At 46.5% G+C, this 16,747-nt stretch overlaps 1 long non-coding RNA gene across 1 annotated transcript in view; it reads right to left on the bottom strand.

Annotated features, from left to right (window-relative positions):
• The window catches only part of LOC125635569 (uncharacterized), a 203,171-nt gene extending 188,854 nt beyond the window's left edge, over positions 1-14,317 (bottom strand). The window contains exon 1 of the long non-coding RNA XR_007356307.2: positions 14,042-14,317. This is a non-coding gene — a long non-coding RNA (uncharacterized LOC125635569). The remainder of the gene's footprint in view (positions 1-14,041) is intronic.
• Positions 14,318-16,747: the final 2,430 nt, after the last annotated feature.

Raw genomic sequence — 16,747 nt, 5'->3', positions numbered from 1 at the left:
AAAAATGTACTTGTAATAACTTTTAAACTCTCCTATATTTCTCCTCCCCCGCCCGCCCCTCAGCATTTTTGTTTAGTACCTCAGAGGAAAAAATAAGTCAGTAACAGTTAAGTTATTGAAGTTACACTGATGTAAAAATGGTGTCAATGAGATCAGGAACAGATTGTATTTCAGTTCCTAGAGGGGCTATTATCTCCATTAAAAAGCTTTCTTTGTATTATCAAATCATCATGCTGTTCTATAATTTGTTTCCTTTAATACAGAGTAGCAAATTAATCTTATCAGCATGTAGGTTAAAACAAAATAATATATGATTAAAAATTGCTATTGTTACATAGTATGCAAGAATGAGACTACAGTACATTCCAGCTCATCTTCCATATTAATAAGAAGTAAGGAATGATGTGTCTTGAGTATTACTTCTCTAGTTTCAAATTTTTGTTTAAGCAAGCAAATAAGAGGACATAGGAGAGGGAAAATGGGAAAAAGAATACCCTCTGAGGTAAGCTGCAAAGAGTAGCTTTTTGTTCCACTTTGGATGTGAAAAGATCTAACTCCTGGCATCTTCAGTCTTCAAATTTCCAGTTTTCAAACCATTCCTCATACTACCAGTGCCTGACTCAGTCTTCAGCATCTTTCTGCATACTGACCTTATACATGCCCAGCCATTCATTATGGAATAAATGGAAAGTCAATGTTTTGGTCTGATTTATCTTGTAATAAGTAATAAGTAAGTAATAAGGAAAGCACAGTCAAGCAAAAGAAATAAAAACAAGATTTCTCACCTATATATGTAGTTTTTTAATTTCAGTAAATGGAGTCCTAAATTCTTTGTGGTTCAGATCACAAAAGCACTATTGTGTCATACACAGTTTAGCCAGTGACAAGTATAGCCAGAGATCTGAACGGTGGTTAATATAGTTGTAAAACCATTTTCTTTTTTGCTGTTAAAATATTTTTAAGCTAGAACTGTCCTTAAAACAAATTTAAAAGTCTCCTGTTTGCCTTTACATTCAAATGGCATCTGCATGCCATGAATTCCTCCCTATTTCACGGAGAGCCTTCTGCTAGGAAGCATCATTAAAATGTCTGTTTCACAGAGACCATATACAACTATGTGGCTAGTGAAAGAGTTACAAAGACTTTTAAAAACTGTTTTGATATTTATAGAGTTCTCATTTAGAAATAATCAGGATCTATTAACTCCTGATGGGCCTCAGTAACCCCATTCCTGAAATTTGAGAGTATGGAGAAGTAGGGTTGCCAACTTTCTAATTCCAGAAAACCGAACACCCATGCCCTGCCTCCAGCCCTACCCCTTCCTGAGGCCCTGTCCCCCACTCACTCCATCCCTCCTCCCTCTGACGCTTGGTCACCCTATCTGCAGGAGACTTCCCGTGCCCATGGGTTCCTTGACCAGGGGGCTGCAGCACTGCCATGCCCGGTGTGAAGGTTGGTCCCCAGAGCGAAGGGGCCAGAGATTGGCCACCTGGCACTGAGGGGGCTCTGCTCTGCCTGGGTCCTGGGCTGCTGGCTGAGTTTTATTGTCTGGTTTTATTGCCTTTTTTTTTCTCTGTCTGATTATGATGGTGCCCAGGAGGACTCCACTCTTCCAGGGGCTGCCTAAATCACCCGCCCGGGAAGGGAGGAGGGTGGGTTGGAGGGGAAAAGATGTGGGGGGTGTAGAGGAGAGAGGATGGGGAGGGAAAGAGGCCAAGGATGAGAGCAGGGTGAGGGTGAGAGAGGGCAGTGAAGGAGAGAGGAGGGAGTATGGGAGGGGTATGTGGGTAGGATGGGGATGCAGGGGGAGGCAGAAGGGTAGAATCATAGAATCATAGAATATCAGGGTTGGAAGGGACCTCAGTAGGTCATCTAGTCCAACCCCCTGCTCAAAAGCAGGACCCATCCCCAATTAAATCATCCCAGCCAGGGCTTTGTCAAGCCTGACCTTAAAAATTTCTAAGGAAGGAGATTCCACCACCTCCCTAGGCAACGCATTGCAGTGTTTCACCACCCTCCTAGTGAAAAAGTTTTTCCTAATATCCAACCTACAGGTGTATGGTGTATGGTACAGGTGTATGAGGATGTGGGGGGCACAGGGGTGTATAGGGACAAAATGGGAGTGCAGCAGTATATGGAGGTGAATGGCGTGCAGGGCTGTGGGAGGTGAGGGACATGGGGGTGGCAGCTCTGGGAGGTGGAGAGGATGGGTGGTAGAGCACTGTAAGGGGTACAGGGCTGGGATGGGTAGGTGTGAGGGGCAGGGCGGAGTGGGATGGGGTAGGGATGAAGTGATGGGGTGCAGGGCTGTGGGGGAGGAATTGCCCAGAGTCAAGTGCTGCTGGGGCCAGCAGCAGACACAGGAGGATTATCCTGGGCTGGGGAGGCAGTGCTGCCAGGGCAGAGGCAGTGCTGGGATGGTGCTGCTGGGCCGGGCCTGCCCCGACTCCTTGAGGAGGGTACGCTGGGCTGGGCGCTGGATTCGTCTCATTTTCCTCTCCTCTCCTCCAGCAGCCCCATTCCCAGCACTCAGAGATGGGGATACCTCGAACTCCTGGGTGCCAGCGATGGGGTGACAGATGGAGCACAGCTATAGGAGGAGCACGAGGAGAAGAAGAGGGCCAGCAGCAGCGGGAGAGGCATGCACACAACCCCTCAATAGCTGCCTACTGAGCGCTCGCGAGTCACGCTAGTTCGTCCCCAGCCCTGACCCAGCCAATGGGAGCTGCATCTGAGGGCAGGGAAGCAGGCGTATCCCCCTGGCCACACCTAAGCCTTGGACCTGGACATGCCGACTGCTTCCCGGGAGCTATGCAGCATGGAGGGTAGCAGGGAGCCTGCCAGCCGGACAGTCAATGGCCCAGTCAGCAGTGCTGACTGGAGCCGCCAGAATCCCTTTTCGACTGGGTGTTCCGGTCGAAAACTGGACACCTCATCACCCTATGGAGAACGGACAAATACAAATGTATTTACTATCTATAGGTATCTCTAAAATTATCATCATTATAATGTCAGTCAAGATTTCTGCAATTTCAGGTTAAAAATCTCATGAGAACAGCTCATCATGGTTGCCAAACTAGATCTTTACGGTATGTCTACAAACAAAGAAAAACCTGTGGCTGACTCATGCCAGCTGACTCTGGCTCAGGCTGTGGGGCTGTTTCATTGCTGTGTAGACTTCCAGGCTTACACTCTAGGATGGGGTGGGAGGGTCCCCAAGTTCCAACTCCAGCATGAGCCCGAACTCTGGGACCCTTCCACCCCATCCTAGAGTGTAAGCCCGGAAGTCTACACAGCAATGAAACAGCCACATAGCCTACATTCGAGTCGGCTGGCATGGACCAGCCGTGTGTTTTTCTTTGCTGTGTAGACATACCCTTAGGCTAAAGCAAAGGCTGCTGAGGGTACTAAGCCCCTCTCAGGTTCAGGCCACATAGGCTTCAAATGATTCACTAGTCTGTTTGATAACTTTTTCTCCCTCTGCTTTCTCTTAGATTGCAGAATCCTGAAATACATAGCTGCTTTTAGAAAACCATGGCACTTTCTTTAATACTAAAAAAGAAAAATGGCTTAATTGCACAACTTTCAAAAAGTGCATAATTTCCTGAAGGTTCATAAGATATTCTCATCATATAAACATCCTCTGTTTTGCACTCAGGGTGCATAAAAGATGCATAAGCCTTCAGTGACTGTGTGCGCTCATTAGACAACATAATACTCATCAGACATCTCGTGGAACTAGAAACCTCAGCTGGATTTCTAGTGTGAACATGCAAAACCACTAAATAAGAAACCAATACAGCTTGATAGAATTTTGCAAGACAAGTGCTGTATCCACTCCTGCCCCCACACACCTAGTTTAGCACCAAGTTAGATGTACCACCCTATTGCAGAATGTCTCACCCAGGAGGGAGGGGGACACCATGACATTAGCCCCACTCTTCTCCCCCTGCTCAGCAAGCAGGAGGCTTGGGGAGCAGCTCCAAGGCAGAGGGCAGGAGCAGCACATGGCAGTGGGGGGAGGGACAGCTGAACTGCCAGCAATTGATAGCCTGGGGGGCGGCTGCTGCACAGGGAGAACAGGGAACGTAGGGGAACAGGGAGCTGATGGGGGGCTGCCGGTCCACCCTGGTTCCAAGCCCCCACCAGCTAGCTTCAAAAGGCTGCTCTTCTTGCAAGCCGTGGACAAAGCAGGCAACTGCCAAACGACATTATAAGGGAGCATTGCACAACTTTAAATGAGCATGTTCCCTAATTGATCAACAATGTAACAACAAAACAACGTTAACTGGGACCACTTTAAGTGAGGAGTTAATGGTATATTAAAAATATAGACAGGTAAGTAAAATCAGTGCTCCACCAGAGGCTGTTTCTCTAGAACAGTGTTTCTCAAACTGGGGGTTACAGGACAGGATTAGGGGGGTCGCAAGCAGGGCTGGCGTTAGCAGGGCCGGCCCTAAAGATTTTTGCCACCCCAAGCAAAAAAAATTTTGGCCGCCCCCGCTTTTTTTTGTGCCCCCCCCACCTCTTCCCCAAATGCCCGGCCCCGCCTCCTCCCCCAGGCATGCCGAATTTCTCCCCTACCCTAGCTCACTTCCACTCTGCCTGCTCCCCTAAGCACACCACCATGCCGCTTCTCCCCGCTCCCTCTCAGACGAGGCAGCGGAGTGGAGGTGAGCGGGGGGAGCGCAGGAAGCAACGGAGGGGGAGTAGAGGAACCGCTCCCCGCCCCAGCTCGCCTCCGCTCCACCGCCGCCTCCCCTGAGTGCGCTGTCGCCAGTCAGCTTCTCCTCTCTCCCTCCCAGGCTTGCCACACCAAACAGCTGTTTCGCGTGTGGCAAGCCTGGGAGGAAGGGGGGAGAAGCGGAGGTCCGGCAGCACGCTCAGGGAGCAGGGGCGAGCTGGGGCAGCAGGGGCACATTTCTAAGGGCGGCATGGCTGGCGCGGGAATGCTACCCCTGGAAATGTGCCGCCCCAAGCACCTGCATGTTTTGCTGGTGCCTAGAGCTGGCCCTGGGTGTTGGGGGGTAGCAAGCAGGGCAATTGCCCAGGGCTGCATGCCACAGCGGGCCCCGCAAAGCTAAGCTACATGCTTCAGCCTTGGGCAGCAGGGCTCAGGGCTGAAGCTGAAACCTCGAACCCTGCCACCTAGGGCTGAAGCATGTAATTTAGCTTTGCGGGGCCCGTTGTGGTGTGCGGCCCGGGAAATTGCCCTGCTTGCTACCCCCTAACACAGGCCCAGATATTTGCGTAGGTTTGAAATATCAGTTTATTAATGCTGGTGGGCCAGTATTTTTTATAATGATATTTATATAATGATACTTAATGATATTTAAGGTAGGGTGCTGCAATTTTTTCAAGTCTCAGTATATGGAGGTCACCATTTTTTTTTAAGTCCAAAGAGGGTCACCAGCACAAAAAGATTAAGAAACACTGCTCTAGAATATAATTTGTCCGATGGAGTGTATCAGAGCTGTGTGAAAGCCTCTGGTTTCATCTCACATACATTTTATTAGCCCAGGCTGCAAGATTTTTTTTCCAAGGTAAGCAAGGGGTGAACCCTTTAATGTACAATCAAAATTTAGGTTCAAATCTATTGGAATCCCCATAAAACTTACCATTTTTACCACCCCTCTCCTTCCTCTCAACAGCAACAAACTCCCTCAACAGGCTCAACTACCGACTCCAATTTCCTTCTACATTTTTCTTGCGAATTCCTGTGACTTGCATTTCTGCTCTTTAAGCTTCCTGAGAAACCCCTTGTCTTCCCCCACACTCCATCCAGTCCTTGAAAGGAATCTTCTAGAAGGCGGTAGGCCTGCTTGGCCCCCTTTCTGTAGCAGCATAGTAAAGCTTCAGTCTACTCCATAATGAGCACACAACTTGGGAACACCATGGACTGAGGAGCCTGGAGCAACTAGGAATATCATAGAGTTTCCATAGCAACCTCTCAGGGCCCACTATCAATATGGAACAAGTAACACATGGAGCTGAAGGCTTTCCTGCCCTCCTGCTACCGGAGTGTGGGGGGAAGGAGGCAGGTTTGTATTATTGTCAATCCCCAAAATTCAAAAATCATGAGTTAGACCCCCAAACAATGAGGAGATTGCCTCCCAAAACCACTAGACTTTTAAAAGGGGATTATATAATGTTTTTTGGTAGGTTTTCTCATTTCAGAACCACCCCTGCCCACCTCCATTAGATGTGACAATTACAGTGCTGGCAAGCCTCAGAGATAGATAGTGAGTAATGCTCCTGCTGCAGGAGATCATGCTATTAGACCCACTTGAGAACAGATTACACAGATTTGTATAAAGTGGAGCCTGATGGTGCAGAGCTTCCACCTTCTTCCCAAACCTCAAAATTCTGATTAATTAATGCTGTTCCCCCAGCCCATCAATTAGTTATGCACCTAACCCCATGTAACTTCTGTCCCCTTTATACCCTATCTCAATCAATTTTGTGTCCTTAGCCCTTACATCTGCCTCAGCCCTCACATCCACATCAGTATTGTCCAGCCCCACAGCCCCACATCTGCCCCATGCCCGCAGCCTCCCCTATGCTCCTCGTGCAGCTGTAGAAGTTCGCCACGCTATTCTCTCTGGTCTGGGGTCGGGGCAGTTCCAGCCAGAGAGCTCTTCTGCCCCTTCCCAGGCCGGGTGTTGCAGGATTAGAGGAGAAGGCAGGGGAGGAGGGAAGAGCAAGAGAAACTGACAAATTTCCATAGGAGGAGAGAGAGAGGAGGGGACTAAAGCTGCCCTGAGAAGCTAGACTCTTTCTGCTCCCTCCTTCCCTCTCTACACAAAAACTTCTGTCAGAGCCTAAGGGGAGAGGGATAGGGCTCTTCCAGCTTCCCACAGCAGCCCCAATTGGCTGCTCTTCCCCAGGAAGCAAGGAAGTGGGAAGGCAGCCAACCAGAGCTTCAAGGCATTGCAAAACCATCTTTAGAAAGGACCAAAAATGGGATGAAACTGGGAGAGTTGGCAACACTGCACCTGCAGAAGACCTTTCAAGGACTGTTGGGGCAATATACCTATCAACTGATCACCCTAAATTATAAGGCTAGATCAGTCAGTGCTTCCTGATAATCTCTGGATTAGGACTGTAGTGGTCTCACCAAAATTGTAGGTCCTTTTCTTGTGGCCTTACACATGGGTGGGAGAATACTGTTGCCCCTTTTGACATGAGCAGCTAGTCATAGTTTGGGGCCTTTGGGATGTTCCAGTTGGAATTGATGGAATCTGGTATCTCCTGTGATGCTGCAGTTTTGTTTATTACAAAGAATATACAAAGTTCTGTGTCTCTGAACACAGAAGGAATCGAATAGCAGGACACAACTTCTTTTGCTCACAGCACCAAGAACACTCTTTTCAGACTGCACTCTGGTCCAAAAACCCCTCTCCAAGGTTTCTTCCAGGGTCAGCCACTGTGCTTTCACAGCTTCTCCGTTAGGTTGGCTCCCTCTCTCTCTTAGGCTATGGCTACACTAGAGGGTTTAGAGTGGGGCGCAGTTGCAGCAGTGTAGCTGAAACGCTGTAAGCTCTAAGGGCTAGTCTACACTGGTGATACTAAAGCGTTGCCACGGCAGCGCTTTAACGTGGCTTGTGTGGTCACGGCAGAGCGCTGGGACAGAGCTCTCCCAGTGCTCGAAAAAAACCACCACCACAAGGGGCGTAGCTCCCAGTGCTGGTGCACTGTTTACACTGGTGCTTTACAGCTCCGAAATTTGCTGCGCTCAGGGGGGTGTTTTTTCACACCCTGAGCGAGAAAGTTGCAGTGTTGTAAATTGCCAGTGTAGATAAGCCCTAATATAGCCACTCTAAACCAATAGGAGGGAGCTCTCCCATCAGCTTAATTACTCCAGCCCCCACAAGGGACAGTAGGTATGTTGGCAGGAGAAGCTCTCCCGCCGACATAGCGCTGTCCACCACTGTGGCTAATTCACACCCCTGAGCTACATATGTTACTTATGTTAACTTACGCTGTAGTGTAGCCATAGCCTTAGTCTTTCTTGTCTGTGCTCAGTTTCTTTGTGGTCGTCCCCCCCCCTGCACACACACACACACACACACACACCTCTCTCTCACACACACAATACTCAGAAAAAGCTCCTGGGAAGGTTCACACCTTTCTTTGTCTTAAGTGGAGGTTATGCTTACAGTTATGCTAACTGAAAGGTAAACTCAAACCTATCAAGGGTAACACCAACAAACCATCTCAAACAGAAAGAAAATAAATAAATTAAGAAATTAAAAATGATACAAGGTTTACTATGATCCAAGACAGTGCCTTTCTGTCAAGATGTTTTCATATCACCTACCCAAAATAATTTTTTGCCCACCCACATCTCTTTGGGGCTTTTCTCTCCCTGAGTTTCCTTTCAATCAGCCCTGAAGGAACCCCTGTTGTTTCTGTGGAATTTGATGGCTGAGACAGACCCTGCCCATCTTGTCCTAACTCTTAATGGGGAATTCACCTTTAACAACTCTTTCAGCCTCAACTTTCAGCTACATTCTCACAGTTAGGGGGCAGCCAAGGTGAAATTCTGTCTCCATGATATCTTCTCATACGTATGGATAACTTTGGGTTTAGTCTTGGGCCCAGTTGCATCCTCTTTACCTCTTCCTTTATTTGAGTCAGTACTGTACAGGGCCCCTACTAAAGATTATCCAGTTTAAGGTTCCTACTCTTCTTTCTTTTAAGATTGTGCAAGGTCCCCTCTTAAGTTTCCCCATATGACCTTATATCATATGGTCTGGGGTAAGGGGTGGGCAAACTTTTTGGCCTGAGGGCCACATCGGGGTGCAAAACTGTATGGAGGGCCGGGTAGGGAAGGCTGTGCCCCCCAAACAGCCTGGCCCCCACCCCCTATCTGTCCCCACCCACTTCCCACCCCCTGACTGCCCCCCTCAGAACCCTCAACCCATCCAATCCTCCCTGCTCCTTGTCCGCTGACTGCCCCCTCCCAGCACCTCCCCGCCCCTAACCACCCCCCCGGGACCCTACCCCCATCAACCCCCCCCTTCTCCCTGTCCCCTGACTGCCCTGACCCCTATCCACACCCCCGCCCCCTGCCAGGCCCCCTGGGTCTCCCACACCTATCCAACCCCCCCTCTCCCTGTCCCCTGACTGCCCCCCCAACCCCTATCCACACCCCCGCCCCCTGACAGGCCTCCCAGGACCCCGCCCCCTATCTAACCCCCTCGGCTCCCTGTCCCCGGACTGCCCCGACCCCTATCCACACCCCCGCCCCCTGATAGGCCCCCCGGACTCCCATGCCTATCCAACTCCCCCCCCGTTACCCGACCCCTGACGGCCCCCCCCAGAACCTCTGCCTCATCCAACCGCCCCCTGTTCCCTGTCCCCTGACTGCCCCCTGGAACCCCCTACTCGCCGCTGTGTGCACACCGCCGTCGCTCCCTTACCATGCTACTCAGAGTGGCAGGAGCTCACAGCCCCGCTGCCCAGACGGACCCAGCCGCGCTGCCTGTGTGGCAGTGTGGCTGCGGGGGTAGGGGGACAGCAGGTGAGGGGGCGGGGGCTAGCCTCCCGAGCCAGGAGCTCAGGGGCCGGGCAGGAGAGTCCCACAGGCCGTAGCTTGCCCACCTCTGCCTTATATCATACAGCCTTTTCATTTCTTCAAAGGTTATCCTCAAATTTTCCCTAGGAAAGGTGTGAACTTTTTCAATTTTGGATTGTAGGGTTTCCAGAGTTCAAATCATTCTAGTCCATTTATTCATCTTCAGGAACGCCATACAAGAGGTTTGCTGCGGTCCTCAGTTCATGCCCAAATATGAGGAATGCTGGGGTACATGTTGCACTCCCATTGATTGTAGTTCCATAAGTCATCAAAAGGATATGCTGGTCCCACTCCCTTTAGTGCTATTCTACAAAAGTAGCCAGCTGAACCACCAAAGTCCTATTGAACCTTTCCACCATGCCATCAAATTGTGACTGTACTGGGGAATTTTGAGTTTTGTGGATCCCTAGAATCTTGCAAATCAATTGAAACACTTTGTATTCAAAGTTTCTCTTTTGCTTTGCATGTAATTTACTCATGATCCCAAATCTGGTGAAAAAATCATTCACTAGGACCTCAGCTACTGTCACAGCCTCTCAATTTCTTATTGGATAAACCCCAGGCCATTTTATGAGAAGTTCATAGCTATCAACAAATATTGATTACCAGCCTCTGCCTCAGGCAAGGGCCCAAGAATAGCAATGGCAGTGTGTTCCATTGGGACCACCATAAGATACTTCTGCTAAAGGGCTCTCTCACTTTAAGGGGAGGGGGTCCTTCTTTGCAACACAAGTATTATAGTTCCTGCACCAATTTTCTACTTCCTTTCTGTATTTTACAGAACAGAATTTCTCCCTTAGCTTGGCTAAGATTTTTGTAACACCAAAATGTCCAGTGGTTTTAAGATCATGACCCCTACTTTTTCAATGTATCCAGTATAACCAGCTAGTACCTGCATCCACAACCCACTGGCCTCTCCCACATCCTCTTTATTTCATCTTTAAACTCCAGGTTTTCCCACTGTGACCAGAAAGCTTTTACTAAGCTACTATGAGGGAAGCTCTGCTACTGCTAACAGTGCTGGTCGTAAGCCCAGATAAAAGAGGAGGGTTCTGCAGTTGTGTTTGCAACCCACTCAGGTAAAACCTTACTGCAACAGGTAGGCAGATCACTGGAGCCCAGTGTTTCATAATCCCAAATTCAGAAGCCCAGTATTGGGTCCTCCAAAGATCCTGCTTCAGTCTGGTGCTAGGGTCGGGATGGGTGGGGGGAAAATCTGGTCAACCCCCATCCCAGAAGACATCAGAGGGAGGGTTGCAGGTCATGGGGCCTCTGCTTTGAACACTTCAAAGTTAAGTGCGTCCCAGATGGGGGCCAAAAGGAAGGCTATCTTGATTCTCAATTTGTTTACACCATAACATTTGGTCCACCTCACAACCCTTTCAATGAACCTGGGCAGGACACTGAGTCCAAACAGAAACCCAAAGAAGTTCCCTGTGGTCTCCGTTTTTAGCACACATTTTCACTGCATTACCTGGTATAAGCAAATTTTTATGACATACACTGTTAGCCTGGAAGAAAACCATAAAATCCCCCCAAAATTAAGTTTTTTGTTCAAATACTAGGCTTATCACCCCAACATTAAAATCAGCATAATAAATATGTGGACAAAAATAATATAGTCAAATCCTGACTACAATTTAAAAAAAAACATTTTGTGAGTCTCAGTTTGTGGCACAACATATTTACTTTCTATTTCCTTCTAAGGCTGTTTCAATGTGACCCTGTTACAAATGATAATGAAAACTGGCCTGGAAGAAAATGCTTTCACTGTCTTCGCATCACAGTCAAGAAATAGCTATGCTATGGCATCTTTGCCAGCTAGGTTCATATGTCAGCTGTTGCTTAGATTATTGAGAAGTAACAGCCCTAAGGAGTCTTCCTCCTATGGGTTACAGATTAGTGGATCCCAGCGCTTCATTTCAAAAAGTACTTTGGAGTACAGTATGAAGGCTCAAATGAAACTGAACTTGGGAAACAACAGGGCTGGAAGGACCTGAGGCAGTGTGGCATCCATTTAGAATAAACAGTTATCACTCCTCAAAAGATATAAAAGTTGTCCCTGTAAATAAGCTATTAAATTTTAGAGATATTAATTTGTCTGGACAAATACCGTACTCCTTACTCAGGTTTCAGCGAGAGTTTTGTATAAATAGAGAATAAGAACTTCAGGATTTGGCTCACAGTTTCAAATCCTCTTCCAAGTTTCAGTACCTTTGTTGGGGTTGTGGAGCTCTATTAAAGGAGAAGGAGAAGGGGAAGGGAGAAAACAGGTGGGGCATACACAGTTACATCAGACTCACTCTGTGGTGACTAATCCAGCCAAGATCCAGGGTAGGATTAGATCTGTACTCCAGGTACAGAAAGGAGTAAAGGATCTGTGCAGTGGGAGATCCTCCAGTAGGGTGACCAGATGTCCCGATTTTATAGGGACACTCCTGATATTTGGGGCTTTTTTTATATTGGGTCCCTATTTATCCCCCATCCCCTGTCCCGATTTTTCATATTTGCTATCTGGTCACCCTATCCTCCAGCCTGCCTTGCCATTTCTCATCTTGCCCCACCCCAGTCCTTTTCAGCAGCATGCAGGGGCAAGGGAGGCACTGCATCCCCTGTCTGACCTGGAATTTTAATTTACAGTTCCTGTTCTCTTCCACATCCCACTTCTGCATGGTGGAACAACACCATCTCCATTGCAGGAGCGTTTTCCATTCCCACAGTACAGGGGGGTAGGATTTGTGTCTCATAATGATTAACGTAGATATTGAATCTAGATGATTTAAAAATTGCTATTAGTGTATACACAACATTAGTTTACTAAAAGACACTGTGGAGTAAAACAAATGAAAGTGAATGGTTTGGGACAAACCCCAAAAAGGAGAATCCATTATAAATTAATATCATAACAAGATTTGTTCTTAAACAGCTGCATTGTGAAACAAATATTTGATACCATCGAGGCATATACAAAATATTCATTTGGAATTTCCCTCAGTTGAAGAGCAAAGATTAAATTATTTCAGGCAGGATGTTTTTTTCTGAACATGCTTAAGATTAGAGAAAATGTCCATTTTAATTAAGATTTTGGCATTGGCTTTTGAACATCACAGGTTTGTTAATTTTATATAAAGGAAAATAAAATTATATTCTCCCTGGACTCCAGCAAATTAAATGAAAATAATATTTCCAGCAGCTAACTTGAAAAGGGATATCATTAAAGTACTCTGTTGAATCTTATCTGTAGCTACCACTTAAACTTCTAGTCACGACACATTCATTCAAAACAAAGTAGCAGATTGTAATGTGGGCTGATATCTGAAGGCATTTCATGCTCATATTCATATTAAAGTCTAAATTTTACACAATCACTAGAAAGATTAGCTTTGAACTAGTTACAAAGCTGTTTTCTCTTCTTTGTTCTGTCTGAAATATTACAAGGTTGTGGAATGCTTAAATACTCTCCACCCTCCCCCTTTTTCTTCCATCAACTGTAATATACCTCAAAAACGATTTGCTAAAATAAGATACTCTACACACTGGGAAAAAACAAAAACTGGTTCAGTAATTGTAACAAGGAGGAAAAAAATCACAGATCAAACCAATCAAATTACACAGCTTTCAAATTTGCAGTCCAAAATTAGGATATTATAGTGACAATTATGTCCATCCTTATTTTGCAGAACTAGGATTATGATTTTTCTATCAGTGTGTATCCAATAGAATTGACACTTCAGTATGTTTTTTGCTGACAAATTTGCTTTGACACTTGTCACTGCATCTTAAGCTAGTAAACAAATGTTGTTCCTAATCAGAACAGACAAAAGTACTATACCATTTGATGACAAGTACAGTTTCTAAATGGCTCTGTGTAAGCCATTCTAACCTAATGCCAGATCCTTGTGGATGGTAAGTACTGACAGGAAACATTACTAGGCAGCTCTATGCATGCAGACGGTTAATTATGACTTCAGTGGAGAACAGTTCATGAGATTATCTACAGTTACTCCATGATTAACTCTGTCATTTATCATTTCAAATGTAGCTGCAATGTTAATGCATTTGTAGAGTATCTATCCTCTGCACACCATTCAATTTTAACTTCTCGTATGCTAAAGATCTCAAAGCTGAGGTTTTGTACCCTGATTGCCTTTTAAAGAAGGGAGAGGGTAGCTCATTTTCAGGTTACAGACCAGCCTTCCTCTGTCTCTGGTGCTAGCTTTTAGTATTGCCTATAAAAATTAGCCAGATCAGGGCATGCTATAGTCATCTGCTGAAATTTCAGCACCAAAATACAATCTATAATTGGTGATACAAAGGCAGAAGGTCTGAAATTACAGCTCTACGGGCCCAATATTTGCAGCACGGGTGATAGAATTCTGCAGCAGTGTTCAGATGTGGCTGTCAGCAGTTGTACACCCACAGAATCTACTATTAGCAGTTAAAAAAAAAAAAAAAACCTACCTCCTGTAGCTCTGGCTTTTCACAAACCCCGGAGCCAACTAGCTTCCCCAACAGTCCCAATGTGGAGTCAATAGGACTCATGCTGTTCCGAGGGAATAAACAGGTCAACCCCATCTTAATCATAGCATACTCTGGGAATTTACAGTAAGGAGAAAACTCACAAGAGCCAGATGAAATGCTGTGTGCTATTCTGGAGCAAAGTTGGAACTTTAAAGCTATGTCTAAACAACAGGGGTTATAGCGACATAGCTACGGTGCCAGAGCTACGTCAGCATAACCCCTGTTGTGTAGAAGAGGTTTTTCTGTCTCTGTAGGAAGGAACACCAGCTTCCTGAGCAATTGCAGCTAGATCATCAGAAGCATTCTTCCATCAGCCTAGCTGCCTCTGCACCCTTTCATCAGCATAGCTATGGTACTCAGGAGTGTGGATTTTTCACACCCCTGAGTGCTGTAGCTATGTTGATCTAAGTTTAATGGACTTAGTTAATTTGTTTAATTAAAAATATTTTTATTTAGTTTTATTTTTTTTAAATAAGAGTTGTACGTACAAAGTTGTAGGTCATGTACTATTTTTATAACAAAACAACTACAACCACAGTCCAAAAAACAGCAACACACTCTGAAATCCCCAAAGTCACCCAACAAGGCTATTTCATACAACTACTGATTCCTCCCCCTAAAAAAACCCTGAGAGAACAAATAAGCTTTGCCATATTATTGGAATTTCAACAGATTCAGGCTCAGAAGAACCAGTGAGTGAAGTAAAGTTCACAACTGCTGTCACTCCAGAGAATGCCTTGTCTCCAGACTCTTTGCAATTACACTGGCAGACTATTAGCTCAAGCAATCTTACCTGGTGAGAAAGCCAGTCTGTGAGATGATCATTTCATATTTTAAGGTTTAAAAATAATACCTTAAATTGCATCCTGAAATGAGCAGTGAGCCAATACAGATGTAACATTTCTTGTAAGAAACACACTTAACATGGGCCTCTGCTTTCTACATGAGTGGCCTTAATGTGTAGACCTAGGTAGGCCTTATCTACCTTGCCATTTCTTTCCAGGCCTCCCACTGGTGCCTGAACATCCGTGTAGCTCCACTGGCGGGAGCAATACTGAAAGTGCCAGTCTGGCGAGCCCTCCCATGGCTTCCAGGATTTTAACCAGAGTGCCATCTATACCTATTCACAGCAGAATTAATTGACACAGTGGTTAAAATACTGGCAGTGAGTTTACATTAGTGTTCCCGCAGTTGCTAAAGAGAGTTTTAATATTACTGGATCAAAATAAAGGGAAATACCTGCAGCACAGGGGGGAAGCCCTCATGTCACAGAGCTGGCATTCCTACTGTATGTGACCCCCTTGCCACTCCTGGTGTAAGGGACATGACCAGAAAAAGGGGGCATGGCTTGGGTTCAACTGTGCTCTGGCTATTTTCAATTGCTGGCACAGCCCCATGTGGCCTTAGGAACCCAAATGTAAGTTAAAGAAATCTTGCAGCTGCTCTAAATTACACTTCGGGCCAGACCCAGTGTCTTAAAACCATCTTTGCCTTCTCCTGCTTCCCAGTTCCTGCACTGAGCAGAGAATTGAGCCTGCTGTTGTTTTATCAGCAGGATGTTTTATCAGCAGGGGTACCTGGATTCAGCTCACAACAGAGGCCCAAAGCTAACCCAGCATCTCCAGAATCTCAATGGGAGAAGCTGACCAAAACTCCAGCAGAGAAGACCCTGCATTTTTCCCCCTTCCCCCCTCAGAAACTAAGTGTTTGGGGTTTTCCCTTTCTTACATTTTACCTTAGAAATCTGAAGAAATCACAGCTCTCCTAGCTCTGCTGAAGTATTGGAGTACCGTCATGGATGGATATAAACTGTTCAGGAAGGACAGGCAGGGCAGAAAAGGTGGGGGAGTTGCATTGTATGTAAGAGAGCAGTATGACTGCTCAGAGCTCCAGTATGAAACTGCAGACAAACCTGAGTGTCTCTGGATTAAGTTTAGAAGAGTGAGCAACAAGGGTGATGTCGTGGTGGGAGTCTGCTATAGACCACTGGATCAGGGGGATGAGGTGGACAAGGCTTTCTTCTGGCAACTAACGGAAGTTACTAGATCGCAGGCCCTGGTTCTCATGGGAGACTTCAATCACCCTGATATCTGCTGGGAGAGCAATATAGTGGTGCACAGACAATCCAGGAAGTTTTTGGAAAGTGTAGGGGACAATTTCCTGGTGCAAGTGCTGGAGGAACCAACTAGGGGCAGAGCTCTTCTTGACCTGCTACTCACAAACCGGGAAGAATTAGTAGGGGAAGCAGAAGTGGATGGGAACCTGGGAGGCAGTGACCATGAGATGGTCGAGTTCAGGATCCTGACACAGGTAAGAAAGGAGAGCAGCAGAATACAGACCCTGGACTTCAGAAAAGCAGACTTTGACTCCCTCAGGGATCTGATGGGCAGGATCCCTGGGAGGATAACATGAGGGGGAAAGGAGTACTTGTGGCACCAAGTACTCCTTTTCTTTTTGCGAATACAGACTAACACGGCTGTTACTCTGAAACCTGTCATGAGGGGGAAAGGAGTCCAGGAGAGCTGGCTGTATTTTAAAGAATCCTTATTGAGGTTACAGGGACAAACCATCCCGATGTGTAGAAAGAATAGTAAATATGGCAGGCGACCAGCTTGGCTTAACAGTGAAATCCTTGCTGATCTTAAA

Source organism: Caretta caretta, chromosome 4 (assembly GCF_965140235.1).
Source record: "Caretta caretta isolate rCarCar2 chromosome 4, rCarCar1.hap1, whole genome shotgun sequence".
NCBI classification, from domain to species: Eukaryota; Metazoa; Chordata; order Testudines; family Cheloniidae; genus Caretta; species Caretta caretta.
This window is presented reverse-complemented; position numbering and strand designations above follow the sequence as displayed.